Source organism: Haplochromis burtoni, unplaced genomic scaffold (assembly GCF_018398535.1).
Source record: "Haplochromis burtoni strain Fernald_Lab_line unplaced genomic scaffold, NCSU_Asbu1 Contig_135, whole genome shotgun sequence".
In the NCBI taxonomy this organism is placed as follows: Eukaryota; Metazoa; Chordata; class Actinopteri; order Cichliformes; family Cichlidae; genus Haplochromis; species Haplochromis burtoni.
The window spans coordinates 729,707-735,793 of NW_024582496.1; the positions used below are offsets into that span (position 1 = coordinate 729,707).

Genomic DNA, 6,087 nt, shown 5'->3' on the forward strand with positions numbered 1-6,087 from the left:
TTTTTCTATTGGTGGCTTTTTCCTGTGAACATAATTTTACACTTTTATTTTTTCTTTTTATGACTTTGATTATACTTGTGTTAATTTGTTTTATGTTAAGCACTTTGGCATGCCGTTGGTTTTTAAATGTGCTCTATAAATAAAGATTGTTGTTGTTGTTGTTGTTATCATCATCCCACAGTGTACCCTTCTTCTGATGGCTGCTTCTAGCAGGCTACATGCCATGTCACAAAGCTCGAGTCATGGTTTCTTGAATGTGCCAGTGAGTTCAGTGTATTGAGTGTACAGTCACCTGATCTCAATCCAATAGAGCATCTTTGGGATGCGATGGAACAGGACATTTCCATCATGGATGTGCAGTTGACAAATCTGCAGCAACTGTGTGATGCTATCATGCCAACATGGAGCGAAATCTCAGAGGAATGTTTCCAGCACCCTGTTGAACCTGTGCCATGAAGAATTAAGGCAGGTATGAGGGCACAAGAGGGTCCAACCCGGTACTGACAAAGTGTCGGCTGACTGTATGTCACATATTACAGAAATGAGTGAAAAAAATGTGTGAATCTATGCTACATGTGAATCTAGTTAATGCCAATGCCTCTTTTTTTCTTCAGATTGTGTTTTTAACTCAATGTTAAACACACATTAAATATTATTTTTGTTTTCTATGTGTTGCCTCTCTGTGCCAAGGTTTGTCTATGCGATAGCACAGTCACGTGAGTCAAATGGCCCAATCCTGCACATACAGGCTTATCTATTTGCGATGCAAATGTCTGAGAGCTAGATACTGAGGGCATTTCTCTCCAAGCAGCTCCAGTTATGAGCTTTCACAGGAAGAATTGCATGTATGATTATTTGCATTCCTCCCTTATTGTAATTCTGAAAACTGGTATGACTGTTTGCTGTTCTTACTGTCTAAATTCTACTGCCTAAGATCAAAGAAACAGAGACTTTGCTACAGTGCTTTTATCTATCCATAAAGCTACAGATCTTTTGGGCAGTGGGTGAAACTTGGCATTAAACGTCAGTATTCACAAATGCACCCTTCTTCATAATGCATTCTCCAGGTTTCATAGCACCCTAACTTGCTTTTCCTTTAACCTTTCATGACTTTTGCACACTTTTGTTTTGCACTCAAGTTTGAAGGCTGTTTATCCTCCGTTCAAGATTTAGGCATTTCTATTATTCACATCCCTGATGAAGCTACATGATCCCATTAGCTTCAAACACTGGCAGGCCACATGAGGTGGCAGTGACAAGCTGTCTGTGAGGAACTCTGTGTGCTCGGAACAGTGGGCCACTGTTAAACCTCATCTATGGCAGTATATCAGCAGCTAAACAATGGCATCTTCAGTGCAAGATGATAAATAAACCCACGTGGTTATGATAGCAAAACACATGAGTACTTTTTGCGAAAGTTAATGTGTTTGATTACTGGCTTATAACATGTAAAACAGGTAGGAAGTAATAACCGAGACCTGAACAGACAGCTCTGCTGCTTTTTTCATATCGTTTTATTCATATTTCAAAGAGATTTTTGACATGACCTGTTGAAGGTTAGTTGTGTTGTGTAGCTGCTTGACTGAGGCGAGTCTGCAGTGGCTGAAGCTGTAAAAATAACCACCTTAAAGCACTTGATTTTGGACTATTAATGGCTGCCAGGTATTCTGTATAATGCTCATGCTGATTGGGCGTACTCTTTTGGAGAACTGGATGGGCTTTCAGACTATTTGATGGAAACCTGTAGTTTTCAATTTCATTAGCAAAGCAAGCACAGCCACTCCCTCTTCTTAACTCACCAAAACACGCCAGCTTTGAGTGCCACTTCACCAGCCTCGCTCGTTCGCACTAAATGAATTCAGCCTCTGCATGACTCACTTAATCGAGGAACGAGACAAAAAAGCAATCCTGGCTCATTTGACGCACGGTACCTGCGAGTTCACAAAGTCACACGTCACCTGGTAGCCTGATATAGACCAGAGACAAAAGCATGGATGAAACCCGAGCTTACCAGCCTCTTTTCTGTTACCATGACGACCGCAGCAGGAGGAAAAAAAAAAGGCTCCGAGGACCTTTGGCAAAATGCTCCGCCCACTGGGGGGGAATTCACAGATCTAACCTGGCAACCTGGAAACCTGGCAACCAAAAATTAATATAATCAACTTATTTAGATGGCAACATGAAATAATGAGGTGGTAGCAAATTGACATTCCCCCAACCCTCTTTACTCGTACACCAATTCATTTTCATCCCCGTCCTTCGTGGCCTTTTCACGGCATGCAACTGGATGCGGTTCAGGGCGTGTTTCTGCTGCTGGCAGGTGAAGAAGCAGGTTGAACAGGTTCTTTCCTGAATGCCACTCTGTCGGGCCCTCCTCCCTCCCTCCTTCTCTTCCTTCTCTCTCCAAGCCGACTGCTGATTCACTCTCACATGTTGGCAGCTGAGTGAAGAGATTTTGTTGCCTGTGCACCTGTTCTCATCTGATATAGCCTAAAAATAAGGTAAGGATTTACTGAGGGAGGGTTTTATTTATTTATTTATTTATTTATATTTTTGTCTTTCCAATTCACAGCAAACGTGTGAGGCTAAAAGCTGTCGGGAATATGCTTTTCAGGACCATATTTACTGTTATTTTTTATGAATATTCACAAACCCCCTATCTTCATTCCACTTTTTGTTTTCACAGCGGCATTGTGTTTGATGATATTTGATTTGGTAGCTGTAACATTTACAGTTACACTTAACAATTGGCCGTACCCCGCAGGTTTTGTCACTGCTTCTTATTTTGAAAGTGTAAAAATAGAAGATTCAAAAACTGAAGAGCTTTTGTTTTCAACATGAAAGTAAGAAAACAAGTTGGTTGCTAGGTGCCACAACGTCACAATGTCACTCGTGACATACATACTTTAAGACTTTATATAACCTAGGCAGGGGGAATAAGTGGTTGCCAGTTTTTACAGTTAAGAGCCTTAGAGCGATGTTTTGTACATTTAAAAACTGGGATGGATGAACTATTGAGATCTTTTAATCCAGAGTACACACACTTTAAGATAAAAAAAATCAATCAAAATATGGCCTAACCACACAAATGCATTGATAAGCAGAGTCAACAAAGAGAATTTTCTTTTCTTCATACACTGTTGGGTAGGGCTGAGAGTTGGTTAAGAGTTCAACTGCTCTTAACCAGGAGTATAAACACAGCCTGAAACTTCTGCTGTACGCAGAGGTTGCGTTACACATGAATGTAAAATAAATTACAGTATATTGAGGGGTGATAATAACTTCAGACAGCTAAAATGTCAGATAATTAAGAAGGATACGCTGTCGCCAGGTGTTTACAGGAATCACATTAGTGTCCCTTTCAGCCTGCGTGAGTGTGTCTGTGTGATGTTGATGAAGGCACGGCTGACTGAGCTGTTGAGATGATAGCTTGCGCTCTGACAGACTGGCATAGTGGGAGCTCTTTTCAACAGATGGCTTCTCTGAGTGCGAAGGGTCAGAAGCAAAATTCTCTCCCCGTTGCCGTGAACTTGCTGCTGCGCGAAGACTAGTTGGCGGGTCAAAATATTCTCTGGGCGCAGCTCGCTGCTGTAATTTCTTTTTTTTTAATGATTCAGAGTAGTTGTTGTTCATAGCTATGCACTGTGTCACAGGATCAAAGTGGGCACAGCTGGTTTGAAATTGCACGGCCCACATGTGCCATCCAAAGACACAATGGTGGTAGAGTCTGTGTCTGAACAGGTCAGCTGCACAATGTTTTTCTATGTGTTTTTAAAACGAGTTGACAATCACCAATAATACTCTGGTCTTTGCATTATAGAGAAACTACTTCCATGCTGATTGTGTGCTCATTTGAACATTGAACAATCAAACAACAAAACACAACAGTGACGCTGCTGAGCTGCTTGTAAAACTGGTTCCACATTAACTGGTTTCCTTTACACGAGCTTCTCAAGATGCCTGCAGTGTAATTAGACTTTTATCCTCAGAGTGCTCAGTTGAGAGCTGTTGTCTTAAAATTGATGGTGTACTGTGAAGACGCGAGATGGGAAATGTGGGGAGAAAGAGGAAGGATGAAAAGTTCACACAGTATTCCAAAATCCATCAAGCGACGGAAGAGGCAGGAGATGCATTAGTGTGTCACTTAAAAGCGCCACTTTGTTTTTTTCCACCGCTGCAGTGTTATGAGCTCTAACTTGTTCCCGCCATTCTGCTGCTGGACTGAAACATTTTTTTGTGTGTGTTGCACGATCGGCGAACACGAACGAGCCCGATTGATCCTGCGGCAGGCTGAAAAAGCAAAACACACACGTCCCCCCCCCCCGCCCATTTGTTTCTCAGAAAACAAAAAAGACCAGCACGAAAACAAAGTCGTCGGATGATAACAAGCTTGTCGAAAAGCTAACCAGCGATTGAACAATCCCTGGCTGATTGTGAGTTGTCAGTCAAAACAACTGAGCAGTGCTATTTTAAAGCTAACATCAGCAGTTTCAAGGAAATACAAACTGTATTCAAAACATAACGAATATACACGCTTGGGTTTTCCTTTTTGCCAGATTATCAATCCCGATGAGCTAAAAACAAAGTACTTCCTTGATGTTTTTAGCACCTCTGTTGAACATGTCAAAACAGGTAAAACCGGAAATGTGAAATTCCCAGATTTGCAAGTGAAGCCTCTGTTGCTCCAGGCGCCAATGTTACACACTGTACACTGAGCCTCTCGTGCTGATTATAACAAGCATGAATTTAGAACAAAGCAACTGATCAACAAAGTGACTCACAGCAAGAGTGCCCTGTAGGGATTTGCAGTCATTTGTGTACTGGAGTGAAGCCGAGGGGAGAACACATAGCTCACAGGGCACTCGCACAATTCACACTGTCAAAAAGCCACAGATCTCACCAGAGATTGTGTCGGGGCTATGCAGACATCGTAGGGGATGACTGCTTAGAAATTTGCCAACAAGCTCCCGAATGTGTCCGTTGAGCAGCTCTCTGAAAGTCAGGTGGTGGCGTGGAATTCAAGGATTTTTATTATGACTCATGTCAGTGAAGCTGACCTTCACCCCTCAAGCAGGTGTTTTGGTTGCATTTTGGAAAATGCGGGGAAGAAAAAAATCAGGCTGGAGATGTTTTCTTGTTTTTGAGTCTTCCAATGTGGCCAGGCGGACTTTGAAGGCTGTGATGAACACACATTTAGCACCTGTGGGTCCTTCCTGATGGTGCTTATACTCAGCAGGTGGTAAACAGACTTTTCAGACGCTCAAAGAAAACAGGGGGGGAAGGAAATAACAGAAAAGCTGTTTTTCATCCTTTAGCTTTTATTTGAATCAAAAATTCATTTTGTGCCCAACCTCCAATCTCCCTATGTTTTGAAGAAAAAAAAAAAAAACACATTAAAGCAACAAAAATAAACAGCCCGTCGGGAACATGTCTGTCAATGTGCAATTTAACAAAACTCTGGTAAAGTACAAGTGTAGAACTGGGAAAACGAGGACTTGTAATTGTTATAATCCACAATATTAATTAAAATTATCACTGGTTAGGTTAGGAACAATGCAATGTAAATGTCATGCATCTTTTTCTAATTCTAAAAATAGCCCATGGTATATTAATGATAATATCACATCCACACTCTTTTTAGAGGGGCAGGTTTGCTCGGCTATCGTTAGCTTTGATGCCCTTTTGGGAAATTTTACAATGCAAAATGGATAAATGTTGCAGCTGAGTTTTGATCGTGTAAAAAGCAGATTGCAAAGTAACTTTAACTTTAAAAGTCGGGTTTCAATGTTTCTTGACGATGGATATTTATCTGCTGGAGGTGGTCACGGGCACGTGGTGCAATCAGCAGCTTTCAAAGAAGTGAGGAAGATGACCTTAAAGAAGCAACTCGCACGAAGGTGACCTCGATGAATAAATCTGCGACAAAATGAAAATAAAAATTCCAAAAATAGATGAACAAAATAAGTCTTCTAAAAGAAGTTATGCAGCCCTCAAAAAACAAACAAACAAACAAACAAACAAACAAACAAACAAACAAACAAACAAACAAACAAACAAACAAACAAACAAACAAACAAACAAACAAAC

The 6,087-nt window shown here is 41.1% G+C and overlaps 1 protein-coding gene across 1 annotated transcript in view; it reads left to right on the forward strand.

Moving 5' to 3' along the window:
• Positions 1-2,348: 2,348 nt before the first annotated feature.
• Positions 2,349-6,087, forward strand: part of muc15 (mucin 15, cell surface associated) — an 11,782-nt gene continuing 8,043 nt past the window's right edge. Inside the window, exon 1 of the mRNA XM_005930797.3 lies at positions 2,349-2,501. The gene's annotated coding sequence lies outside the window, so the exon portion shown is untranslated. The remainder of the gene's footprint in view (positions 2,502-6,087) is intronic.